Source organism: Miscanthus floridulus, chromosome 10 (genome assembly GCF_019320115.1).
Source record: "Miscanthus floridulus cultivar M001 chromosome 10, ASM1932011v1, whole genome shotgun sequence".
Taxonomy (NCBI): domain Eukaryota; kingdom Viridiplantae; phylum Streptophyta; class Magnoliopsida; order Poales; family Poaceae; genus Miscanthus; species Miscanthus floridulus.
This window is the reverse complement of record NC_089589.1, coordinates 106,322,498-106,336,909: the sequence shown is the minus strand read 5'-3', so window position 1 is coordinate 106,336,909 and position 14,412 is coordinate 106,322,498.

The window sequence follows — 14,412 nt, the reverse complement described above, 5'->3', positions numbered from 1 at the left end:
GCTCAAAAACATGTTTCAATAAATAACCATCCGTACTAGTTGACCTTGCTTACGTGATCATCTCGACGAGCATTTCTCCACCGGACGGCACCGTACTTGGCCAAGGAAGAGCTCCGATTCTACGAGAAAGGGAACACGGTCTTCCACGACCGTTGCCGCTCTCCCTCGTAGAATCAAAGCTCCTCCTTGACGTCCGTTACCGCTCGGCAGAGAACATGCTCGCCGACATGAACACGGTCCGCAAGTTCAACTAGTGCGGATTTTCTACAATTTTCTAACAATTTTCTAAGTTTTTCATTTCATGGAAAAATTAATTCTAAGATCACGTAAGCCACCGGGGACGAGAATGGCGCGTGCTCCAGCGAGGACGAGCGAGGCGTGATTTTGATGAACTAATTTAACTTTTGTTTATCCAAACATATATGCAAATCATCATGTGATTTTGAGCTAAAAATGACATATAAAATCATAATAAATTCCAACATATAAAGTTACACATGCATCTACATCGCAAAATGAGATAAGCTACTGATAAAACATAAGAGGATTAAGTTTGTTACCTCCAAAATCGAAGAGCAACACCAATGGAGGGGGAGAGTGCAAGAACAACAGCAAGCTGAAGAACAGAGGCAGTGAGTTTGAATAATGGAATGGCTCGGGCTCGGGGAGGAAGAATTGAGCAGAATTATAGGCCGGGATAATTAGTCCCGGTTAGGGGTCCAATCCGGGACTAAATATTAATCTTTATTCTCGGGGCATAACCCAAACCGGGACTAAAAGCTTTAGTCCCGGCTGGTATTACCAACCGGGACTAAAGGTAAACCTTTAGTCCCGGTTGGTAATACCAGCCGGGACTAAAGATCCCTGCCCCGCGGACGACCGTTGGGCAGGGACCTTTAGTCCCGGTTGGTAATACCAACCAGGACTAAAGGGTCCTTTAGTCCCGGGGGCAAAAAATGCCGAGGCTAATGCTAAATTGGGACATCGTTCTAAAGTCTGTTCTCTAGTAGTGATGGTTACTATTGTGATGTTTATTAATCAAGTGATTACTCTAGAATAGGTGCAAATTTAGTCATGATAAGCTTCACTAAACTTGATGCTAAAACTTGACTAAAAGATTGGAAGTGAGGACTCATGATAGTAATGCTCTTTTTGCAAAGCTATGCTATCCAACCAGCTTCACTAAATAAGCCTTGCATATCCTTGAGAGTTTTTTTATTTCTCTCATGTCGGGTAAGTCTAGCTGAGTAAATTCGAGTACTCAGGGTTTATCCCACCATGTTGCAGGTGAAGTTCCCGGCCTATTGAAGAGAGTGGTTAACCGCCGGAGGGCTCGACGTCTCTATATTTATTTATCATCTATATGCTTTTGTCAAAGGATGTCATTTATGTTAGCAATGCATTTGAAACTTATACTAGTGTAAACATTCCAAAGTTATGTTGTTTTTACCAATAGGTTTTGAAACTCAAACTTGTATCATTATTTGTGAACTCAGTTATATTATTATTCCCCTGCAACTCCGTGTATGTGATGTATATTTGCTTAATCATATGATCTTGGTTGTGATGTTGATTTACCGAGGTCCTCCGTGACACTCGGCGGACTACCGGTTTTATATAAGTGAAAATATGAGCGTGTCAACGTGTTAACAGAAATAGTTGTACTAGATCTTGTATAAATTTGCACAGCGTGCTTTGGCGCCTACGGCATTTCTAATTGAAAAAAGATGACTACCACCAGTTTTGAAACCCGTCCCCGTACACCCTAGCTAGCTAGTCGACGAACGCGCGCGGGAACACGTTGTCTTGCCAGCGTGTGAACACGTACAGGCTCGCAGCCAGCAGCATGCTGATACAGTGATACCTGCGCTCCAGCGTCCATCATTGCCTAAAGGATCAAGGCCTTGTTTAGATTCAAGTTTTTTCACTCTCTCTCCATCACATCAAATCTTTAGACACATGCATGGAGTATTAAATATAGATAAAAAATAACTAATTACATAGTTTGATTGTAAATTACGAGACGAATCTTTTGAGCCTAGTTAGACCATGATTGGACAATAATTGTTAAATACAAACGAAAGTGCTACAGTGTCAAATACTGATTCCTATCACTCATCTAAACAAGGCCCAAGTACTAAAATCACCGCATCAGTGTGAAGAAGATGCTATACCATTGTTTATCTGAATTTATTCCTCGAATCCTACACCAACGTATTATGTTGTCATTGGTCAATTCTCCATCCACAAATTTTCTTTACATATAAATGCAACATGATTCCCGTAGCAACGCACGGGGTATCACGTCTCCTAACATACTAGCCCATACGATGATGGATTAGTAGATTTAATATATAGGATATCATTGTATTATTGTCAATATTGTCTTAAATTATGGATACCAAAGTTATCATAAAATAAACTATAGCTCTTAATAAATTTCATGTAGATGGAGGAAAAACAATGTATTGATCGGTTTGGTGTGCGAGGCTTATTTTACTCCCGTAGCGAAGCCCCTTAAAATTTTTGCTAGTTTATTAGGTACAAATTTAAGAGGTTGCCTCCTGTTCTTTGATCCAATTAGGAAATAAGCCAATGACGCGCCATTTACAAATACGTAGTAGTATATAATATTGTGGTTAGTAAGCTAGCGTCGCCAATCGTGTAGCACTACTAAAAAAGTGTCTGTAGCAATGGGATAATTTTTTTTTAGGGACGGCTGGTGATGGAGCCATTCCTACAGTGACGTGCTCGGGAGCCACGAGACCAGCCGCCCCTACAAATGAAACAGTAGGAACGGCTGGTGATACGAGCCGCCCCTACAAATGGGTCGGATTTATAGGGCCGGCTCACTCACTAGCCGCCCCCGGTGTTGCTATTTATAGAGGCGGCTGGTGATTGAGCCACCCCTACAAATGCCCCACGTATAAATACCTATAATTTGTAAGGGCGACTCAATCACCAGTCGCCCTTACAAATGACCCACGTATAAAAAAAACTACAGCACATTCATCCTCCTCGGATCACTCACTCCAACCCGTGAAAGAAAGGTGGGAAGGCCTTAGGCACCTCCCAAAAATTGCTCTACTAAGAGGGGAAGGTTTTGGTCCCAAATCCTTTGGTGGAGAGGTTGTAGAAGGTAAGAAAATGTTATTCCACATTTTTTTTGAAGTATTAATGGTTTGTTAGTGAGTAATTAGAGTTTTGCTTTTCTCTCTCTTCTATGGTGCTTGAGCTACTTATGAAGCAAATTAGATTCAAGTTTTGAATGTACTTGGGTAAATTAGGAAGGGGGACAAGATCATACCCTTATTTGGTCCATGTTTCTTGATTTTAGTGAACAATTGGTTAGTTTTAAGGATGTTTCATGTGCATGTAGATCTAGATCTAAGGTTTGGTTTTTTTATTAATTTTGTTTTTGTAAATTTATGTTTGATGAAATTGGACTAGGGTTTGCATGAAAGATATTGGGTAAAATATAATTGTTGTCTTTAAAATTGTTTATTCTAATCAACAAATATGTATTTTAATTATTTATGGATAAATGGGCCATTAATTAATTTTCCTCTACCATGTTGTGTTTGTATGCTTCATGTAATTATATTTGATTTATATTCATATATATATCTGAAGAATATACAATTATTCTCAAGTAATTATTAATTTGATTCATTTATATATATATAAATAAGTAGTCCTTTAATGTTTGTTTTGTTGTTGTTGTAAAAGATAGAGTACATGAACTCTTGGATGTATGGTTCATTAAGGTTCAAGGCAGGTTTCCATGAAGAGGTGGATGAATTTATTGAAGCCCTAAAGAAGCATGCAATGACGTTGACAGAGAATAAGGATACAATTATTTGTCCATGTAGATATTGCAAGAACCGTATGACATGGATAGATGTGGCTATCATTAGATCACATTTGATTATGCGAGGATTTGTTGACGACTACATAGTGTGGATTCATCATGGTAAAACAGTTATTGTTAACGACGAGGATGAGGAGGAATACGACGATGAAACCCTAGAATCCTTGTCCCAATATTCAGCAGAGCTTGATGCACGAATGGATTCCAAGTTTGGCAATGAACAAGGTGATGATGCTGGTGGTTGGGATGGTAACAACGAAGGTGGTGCCAATAATGATGGTGGAGCACGTGTCAGGGATGAAGATGATTAGGAGGACATGATTCGAGCCCTTGGACCAGAGATTTTACTAAAGAGCCCGAAAGGTCTAGAAATTTTGGAAAGGGTGACAAAAGCATCGAAGGAGACTACGTATGGTGTTGAAAAGAGTTGTCTGACACATTGGACATTGCTATGTTTTGTGCTTGAGCTACTCATCCTGAAGGCTAAGTACGGCTCGTCAGACTGTAGTTTCAATGATCTATTGTGTCTCCTGTCATTGGTGCTGCCACAACCAAACTCAGTTCCCGCCAACACATACCAAGCGAAGAATGTCATAAGTCCATTGACAATGGGGGTTGAAAAAATCCATGCATGCCCCAACCACTATATACTTTTTCGTGGTGAAACGTTTAAGTCGCTGGATAAATGTCCCAGTGTGGGGCTAGCCGGTACAAGAACAATGACCTTTATGGTGGGGACGAAGCCTCCACGGGGAAAAGGAGGAATAAGAAGGGTATAAAAAAGGTGGTACAAGAATCTCAGCCCCTAGAGGACACTCCATTAGGCAATGATGCAAAGCAGAGAAGAATTCCTATCTTGGTAATGTGGTACCTACCAGTGACCGACCGCTTGAGACGTATCTTCCTAAACCCTAAACACGCTGCACTCATGACACGGTGGGATGATGAGCGCAAGGTGAATGATGATAAGATTGCATACCCGGCTGATTGTAGTCAATGGCAAAGGATCGATGAGAAGCACAAAGAATTCAGCGATGACCCAAGGAATGTACGGTTTGGCTTAAGCACTGATGGAATGAATCCCTTCAATGAGAGGATGAGCGACCACTACACTTGGCCAGTGATCTTGACCATGTACAACATCCCAACGTGGTTGTGTCAGAAGAGAAAGTACCTTCTCCTCACTATTCTTATTTCTGGCCCTAAACAACCAGGCATTGATATAGACATATTCCTCGAGCCTTTAATGCAAGAAATGGAGAGGCTGTGGAGGCATGGGGAGCCGATGTACCATGCGTTCCAAAAGGAGGACTTCATATGTAGAGCAATAATATTTGTTACTACCAATGATTACCCCGTGTTGTTTGCTTTGTCTAGACAGATCAAAGGGAAGACGGGATGCTTGGTTTGCTTAGATGGTACTACATGGGTGTTCCTAGATGCATCCAAGAAGATAGTTTACCTAAGGAACCGGCGCTTCTTAAAGACAAGTCACAAGTACCGCAGCAAATTATTCTTTAGATTTTATGACAACACCCTAGAGATTGAACCCCCTCTGGAGAGACGTCATAACAGAGAACACGTGTACAGAATGGTGAAAAACATACGCGTCGTCTATGGAAAGAATAATCCAGATGGAAGGAACAGAGATAGAAGCACACCTCCTGTCGAAGGCATACCTTTCAAGAAACAATCGATCTTCTTTCAGTATCTGCCTTATTGGCCAGACTTGGAGGTCCCCCATGCCATTGATGCTATGCACGTGCAGAAGAATGTCTTTAAGAGTCTCATTGCTACCTTGATGGACACAGGCAAGTCAAAGGATGGTCTAAAATCATGGAAACACATGGTGCAGCTAAACGTGATGCCACAGCTTCACCCGGTACCTGAGGCTAATGGAAAATACACTCTGCCCGTGGCGTGCTTCAACCTAACACCAGAAGAGAAGAGAGCTATATGCATTTTCCTAAGGGGGGTCAAAGTCCCGACTGGGTTTTCAGCGAATGTGAAGAAGCTAGTGTCGATGAAGGACTTATCAATAACACACTGCAAGGCTCACGATTGTCATGTGATGTTGATAGTGTTTCTACCTATTGCAATCAGGGCTATAAAGCTAGAGTTCTTGAAAATGACCATCACCTGCATGTGCTACTTCTTTTCGAAGATCTCATAGAACATGATTGGCAAGAAAGAGCTGAGTGACCTACATGAATTTGTGGTAGAGACACAAAACCAACTAGAGATGTGTTTACCTCCTGTTTTTTTTGATATAATGCCACATCTCATGATTCACATGGTTCTTCAGATACAGGCGTTGGGCCCTTGCTACTTGCATGAAATGTGGTCCTACGAGCGGTTCATGTCGGTTCTAACTCGATACGTGCATAATCGAGCATACCCAGAGGGCTCCATGATAGGGCGCTATAGTACTGAAGAAGTCGTCGAGTGCTATCAAGAGTACCTAAAAGTACAGAAAGGGATTGGTAAACCCAATTCTCGTCACAAGGTTAGGCTGGCTAGGAAGGGCACCAGTGGTAGAAAACTGTTCATCGACCATGATTACAAAGAGGTGAGTCGGGCACATTATAGTATCTTGCATAGTATGCAACTGATGCAACCGTACATTGATGAACACTTGGCTATCATTATGGCAGAGAGAAATGGTCATTCAGATGATTGGGTCATGAAACATCATAAGCAACGACTAACTACATGGTTGAAGGACCAAAACATATCGCCTAGAGAAACCATAGACTCTATTACCATCAGTAGGTTGGCGGAGGGGCCATCGAGACAAGTGATATCTTGGAATGCTTATGACATCAATGGGTATATGTACTATACCCACGCAAAGGATAGTAAATATGTGAACCAAAACAGCGGCGTTCGAATAGAAGCTCTCGATGGAGTGGGGCGAAAGATCCAATACTTTGGCATCATTGAAGAGATATGAGAACTTGACTATGGAAGGGATATAACGGTGGCCCTGTTTCGATGTCGCTGGATCAAACAACACCAACTGAACAAGATCGGATTGAGAGTCCTAGACCTCGAGAATCTATGCTACCAAGATGACCCTTGGGTGCTCGCTTCATGTGTCGCACAAGTTTTCTATATGCCTGGCCCACAAAGTAACCTCCCCCCAAAGAAGAAGACAAAGCACGTGGTTGCCTTTGGGAAGCAGCACATTATCGGAGTTGATGGCGTGGACGATGTTGAAGCTTACAATAACTACGATGAGACGCCGCTATTCACAGACTTTCCTAAGAAGATCGGTGTTGTAGAAAAGAACCTGCCCAAAGACATATTGCCATGGAACAAAAAGGTGTCAAGGGAAAAGTCGTTATAGTAGGCTTGCTAGTTGTTGAACGTGGACTGTTTGTGTAAGTGTGTGTGTTTGTAAGACTTCATTTATGCATGTGTGTGAGACTATATATTTATGTATGTTGTGAGACTATAGATTTATGTATGTGTGTGAGACTACATTTATGCATGTGTGTGAGACTACCCTTTGCAACATCTAGATGAACCTATTGCAACATCCACTCTATTACTACTAAAACAGCTGTAACACGTAGACACTTGAAACAGGCACTTATTACTACTGCAACATGTTCGGACTACTATTGAAACACTTAAAACAAGCACTTAACACTTTATGAAATGAAGAAATGACCAAAATATAAGTTGGAGATCTTGACGAGTTATACAACTTTGGTATTCATCACCTTAACAGCTGAAATCATTTAATGGTTGAAAATCAGGTTTGAAGTTGTCATTTTCTGAAATTGAAAATTTGAATTGTCCAAAATTAGTGATAAAGATAGATGACCAGACTAAAATGATAGAGCATGATTTTAGACAATTTTAGAAAAAAACCATCATATTTGGAGTTAGCATGATGGAGAAAAACTAGTTACAAGTTTCAGTCATAGATTAAAAAGAGAAATCACACTTGTTCATCATTGATCATCATGAACAGTTGTGATTTTTTTTAATCTCTGGATAAATTTGTAACTAGTCTTTCTCCTCGTACTAACTCCAAATGTGATGATTTTTCTCCTAAAATTTTCTAAATCATTCCCTATCAAGTTACTATGTTGATTTGGTCATTCTTTTCATTTGACAAAGTTTGAGCAATTTAAATTTTCAAAATTTTAAAAATGACAAGTTCTAACGAGATTTTCAACCATTAAATGATTTCAGCTGAAAAAGTGATGAATACCAAAGTTGTATAACTCATCAAGATCTACAACTTTTATTTTGGTCATTTCTTCATCTGACAAAGTGATCATAAACATTGTTCACAAATCAACATGTCTCTCGAATAGTTCATGAAACTATGAGTCATAAGTGAATTTGTGAATAATGTTTACTAATACTTTGTCACATAAAGAAGTGACCAAAATAAAAGTTGTAGATAGTGATGAGTTCAACAACTTTTATGTTCACGACATTTATAGTTGAAATCATTTAAGGTTTCAAAACCTTGTTTGAAGTTGTCATTTATTGAAATTTAAAATTTCAACTATTCAAATTTGGTCAACTAAAAAGATGACCAAAATAAAAGTTGTAGATAGTGATGTGTTCAACAACTTCTATGTTCATGACCTTCTTATTTGAAACCATTTAAGGTATCAAAATCTTATTTGAATTTGACATTTATTGTAATTCAAAATTTGAACTGTTCAAATTTGGTCAAATGAAAAGATTAGCAAAATATAAGTTGTACATCTTGATGACTTCTACAACTTTGATGTTTACAAAATTTTCATTTGAGGTCATTTAGTGTCCTAAAATTTTATTAGTTGTTTTGAAATTCAAATTTTAAATTTTGAAAATATTGTTTTTGTAAAGAAGAAAATATAAAATTATATCTATATATATAATAAAATTGTTTATATATACATATATTTATATATATAGAATAATAAACAAACTAATATATAAATTTACATGTTCTTTATATATGAATGAATTACAGAATTAGTGATTAAAATAAATTAAAAAATATTTGTAGGGGCGGCTAACTCAGGAACCGTCCCTAAAAATCAATTTGTAGGGGCGGCTAACTCAGGAGCCGCCAATACAAATGTCCTCCAGTATATAAGCTAGAGCCCCAAAAATATTCAAGTCAGGGCGCGATTCTTCCTTTCAGACGCCGTCAGGCTACCAAACCCGCCGCCGCCACCATCGTGCCCGTGCGCGCCCGGTCGCCGCCACCGTGCCCGTGCGTGCTTCCTCTCACCTCCACCGGCCCATGCGCGCCCAGCCGCGCGCTTCCTCTAACCTCCGCTCCATTCACCACTGGGACCCGTTGCAAAACCCTAGCCATTGGCGATGTCGTTCCTCCGTGGAACCCTAGCCATGGGCAACGCCGTCCCCCGCGTCCCCTATCTCCCCATCGATGTTAGCACCAAAGAAACGAGGCGCGGTCCCCGACGTCCTCTCCCCCTTCGTCGTCGTCAGCACCAAAGAGACGAGGCACGAGCCCCCGCGTCCCCGCCCTCCCCTACGCCAAGTGCCTAGTTCCTCATCGTGTCCTTCATCGGCAACGAGCACCCACTAGGTATGCACGCCCCTTCTCTTCCCTTGCTATTGCGGCTAATGTCCTATTGATCCTGCCCTAGGGTTCAGTCGATTGCTCTTGTGTTAGATTTTTTATTTCCTTAGATGCGATGGTGGTTTGAGTCCTCAGATTTGCTCCGATTTTGGTTCCTGCGTTTGTTGGTTTCATTGAGGATGATAATGATGAGTAGGGTGTTGAATTGGTAGCAAAATATTTGTGACTTGGTGTCTGTATGTATTCTGTAATGCATTGATCTGCCCCCGGGTTCGATTGTTGAAATTGGAACTTGGATGCCTAGACATAGGCCATGCTTCGCATAAGTTAGCTCATGTGGCACATATATGTGCAGCTTGATGATTTCTTCACCATGGTTTTATGTCATGTTTGGTTAGGTAGGTCTTGATGTGAGCCGAGGTGAGAGTATGTGCAGATGAAACATGCTTCCTAAGTGACTTATAATGTGCTATTTGGTTGATGTGTGCTTCTATTTCTGATTACCAACACCTGCAATTTAGATGAAATGACAAAACATTTAGTTGATAAGTGTTGCCAAGCCAAATGTGTTTTAACTAGTTTGCTTAGGATTGTTTTATCTTGTAGCTTGAAAGTTCAAACAAGTTAAAACTTTTCCATGGTGATCTAATTAATATATTATGCTTTCTGGACTAAACTTTCAAAGACTTACTTAAAAGGCATTGTTGTCAGTTGTGCAATTTTTAAGTTTTGTTATATATATGGGGATGAAGTGTGTGTGTTGTATTTTAGAACTATGGTCTAGCTTCTTTGGCAAAAAAATTAAAAACACCATGTGCTAAGAGATGCTGAAACTTTGTAACAATAATAATGGACAGCCATACATCATATCTTGTGGATGTAGGGCGTGATTGGTTGCCCGAAGCGGACCGTCATATGTCCCATCCCACATCCTTTGGTGCATTCGCCCTACTCGCATCATTTGGCCGATGATGCAAACTATAGCAATCTGAGGTGGCTGTGGGTATTCTTCCTGTTGGTGCTTTTTTGTCTTCTTGTGTTTTCTCATGTCTGTCATCAAACCGTGGGATACGTCCATTCCAAAGCAACTGTTGTAGGCATGCCTACCTGATGGCTGGGATGGACGTGTCCCATGCTTCCATGGGAGCCATGAACTTGCCTCAGCAATTTGTGTTCTTATTTGCCACCTGGGATGATTGCAGTTAGCTTGCAAGATGATCATAAGTTAGTTTGCAGTTAGCTGAGGCCTGCATTTTTTTGTGCCTATGATGTCAACCATTTTTTGACTGAGGCTGATACAATTGTGAGATCCTTTTCATGCCTATGAAGATAACAGTGCCAGTTGAGTAATGGATTATGCACATTGATGACCTTGGACTTGTGAGGTACTAGAGCCTTGTTTCTTCTATCTTCTGCTTATGCTTCTCATGGCTGTCATCAAACCATGTGAGACATCCATGCCCAAGCAACAGCTGGGCGGTTGTGATAATCTGATGGCTGGGCTAGATGTCTCTCATGGTTTCATGCCTGTCATGATCTTGGTTTTCTACTATCTGTTTGAGGTTTGTTGATGTCTATGTTTCTTAAGCTCCAAGTTCAAGGTCAAATGAAAAGGCAATTAAATCTGAGGCAAACCGATTGAACTAACCCTCATCTTATCAACATCTTATACTTGCTTTCATCGATCTGCATCTATCTATCTATCTTCGATCCATCCATCTAGCACTGGTTCCTTCCTTCATCATGAACTACCACTGCTCATGTTTGCAATGATATGAGATGGATGCTACTGGTCTACATCATCATGTTCATATATGCTCTTCATTCCCTGCTAACTAGCTCTTTTGCTGCTGGTACACCTGTCCATCATATTATTCCTTCCACATATATATCATGGGCCATGGCTGCTGCATGCAGATGTAGCTAGCCTGCAGGCCAACCCTTGCATTGAGAGATATTTCAGTTGTCTGTGCTAATCTTGTGTTTAGTAGATGTTAGCTGTCTTTTGCTAAACACTAACCCCTCTTATACCATGTCATTTGCTTGCTTGCCTGCTTGTCGCTTCACCTGCAAGCACCGACTGTGTTTTCTTGCTTGCTTGCCTGCTTGTTGCTTCATTCATACACACTGCAATCCATAGCAGCTAGCTTATGTGGCTTCTGAACATGAGTACTAGTAGTGTCAAATTTTAACTTTGATGATCTTTGTGAGACGTCATTTGCTCTAAAGCAACCCCGGGCCGCAGTTTCTTGGTATATGACTGATTCTTTAGTTTAGTAGGCAATAGCTTCATGTGTCTATTTTTCTATACTTGGTAGTATACATGATATTTTTTATACTTGGCAGTATACCATTGTTTAGTAGGTTGTTTAATATACATATATATTTCAGCTGTCATGGTATTCATTTCGTGTATTGTATCTAGCCTATTTCACCTAGAACTAAGTCAAATCTTTTGTACAAGCTAACTGTGGTTTCAAATCAGTAAGGAACTGATAAAGGAGTTTCTCTATTAACTGGAAACTTGGTGAATGTACTTACAACTTTACCGGCTAGCAGCAGCACCATAAGCTGGTTTTGTTTGTATGAATAGAACTATGCTTGATGCTAACCCCAGAAATGTGATGCAAGCCATATTTTATATAACCTGCTTTTGAGTTATTACAGTAGGCCCCAAATTTAATAGTTTGGACGGTACAGTATGAAAGGTTGCTTGTAGTTAAAGGATCTGTGGTTCTTTTTATGTTATAATGATTTGTTTTCATATAATATAAATAATTAGAGTATGCTAATTTTAGTGGCTGTTTTCTAGCTTGCTCGATAACCTTGCAGTTGACCTTAATATCATGACTAGAGTTGACCACTTTGTTTTACATACTTTTGCTGGCAATACCTCTATCCTGTGATGATAGAAGGTAACAACCAATGGCTTTGTAGTTCTCGGATAAAATGAAATGAAGAACAATGGATGTTTGTTTGATAGCCCTAGGGTTTGAGCACTTTAAAAGCTGTACACTAGCTTTGTCATTTCCGCAGAACATCATGTAGCTGGCTTCATCAGTCAAGTGATTCCTACAATGTTATTATTAGGAAGTTTTCACTGTTCTATGTGAGTAGCTGTGAAAAGCACATTTCACCATTGCTTCTAACCTCTAGGACCTGCTCTTAAGGTTGATTGCCATAGAACCTTTAGTTTCTGGATGGCAGTCTGGTCGACCCCCTTGGTCGTGCTTCCTATAGTTGTTGGCATGTGTTTTGTAGTTAACTAGGTGTGTGGGGCATTTTTTTTTTTTGCCTTGCTCTTATACCGTTTGGGACTTAAAGGCTTTGTTGTTATTGTTGTAGAGTAATGGGATTAGTAGGCAGATTATAGTAGTTAATTTGTGCATTAAATAGGAGGTAATTCTCAGCCTTTATTTGTAGCTCTTGGCTGTCTATATAATGATCAAAAATCGGCAAAAACCTACAACCATTTGACAGCACCCAACTACTATTTATGTGTGTGTGTTTTGCTGAGAGTCCCGGGGAACCTGTTGAGGGCTAAGGCCTTTCATTTCCTTTTAGGAGGCTTAAATGAAGCTCACAGTTACGGTCAATTCAAGTTCATCTGCATATATGTCGAGTTCACTATTAGGGTCCAGTCAGTAGTCAGCTTGAACATTCTATTTGATTTGTCGGGCCTTGCTAGCAGCATGCTAAACTTAATACTTTTTTGAACAGTTGAACTGTAAAAAAATAGTTAAATGGACCACTGCTAAAAATATTTTTTTAACAGTCAAAATGTCACATGTGAACTCAAATTTCATATGAACTAGGGAAGTGTGGATATATGGGAAAAGTTCTCATGTGAATTCCTTTTTCTTTTGGAAAGAATCCACAAAATTTCATGTTTAATCTTGACTTGTTTGAAGAAAATGGATTGTGAACTATTCAAGTCTGGTTGTGGTGTCATAGGATCCCTTCCTCTGTACTTAACTGCCTTCCGGGATTAGGTTGTTTTAGTTTTAGTTACATCTTGTAATTGCTTTATAGATTAAATGACTATAAACCTATGTCAGCAAAAAACATTAACCAGTGCTGTTGCTGAACTTTCTTCTTCAAATATATTGCATTAGAGTAGAAATATGTTCATTTCTGTTTGAGTTATTTTATTTAGGGAAAATTGTCTGTTGGACACCCAAAGTGATGGTCATTTGCTGCCGGACACCCACTTTGGAGCATTTTGCCAGAAGACACTCTGGTTCGTTGAAATTAGGCCACAGGACACCGCGGGCCAGTTTCAGCCGGTTAAGGAGAGAGAACAGCGGTGAAATGACATTCTTACCCCTGCTGCTTTCTTCCTCCTTTCTCTTTTTTTCTGTTTCCTGTTCTCGAGCCGACTTTGCCTTGCGCCTCCTGTGTCTGCCTCTGGCCGCGCTCCGCCGCGCCGTCGGCGGCCTCGGTATGCAGTCGCCCACGTCCGCCCGCAGGTCATACGCAGGTCCACAGCCGCCCCCGCCGGTCTACAGGCCGCCCGCGTCCGCAGCGGTAGGTCGCGTCCATCTGAGCGCAGGTCGCGTGCCCGCTCGCACACCTGCAGGTCGTCGCCGTACTCAGGCCAAGCCCCGCAATGGCCGCAAACTTGGAGCTCGCCGGTTCCTAGCCTGTGAGCAGCAGCAGCGCACGCAGCAATGGAGACGCGGCGCTGAAGGTAGGCCCGGGCTCGTCCTGGATGCGGAAGTAGTCGATCTCGTCCAGCGCATCGTCGGCGTTGTACGCCAGGTCCCAGAGCTCCTGCAGCAGCTCCGCTAGGGCCGGGTTCTGGATGTCCTCCCGGCCACGGGCGTTGTTGAGCATGCCCTACGCGTACAGCATGTAGCACCCTAAAATTTGCATTATTCCAAGAATAGCTAAATTGATTTATCTAAAGCATTTATGTGAGCATTCAAACATAGGAAAGTAATATTTTTTTATAAAACTAAAATCAAATATAAGATTA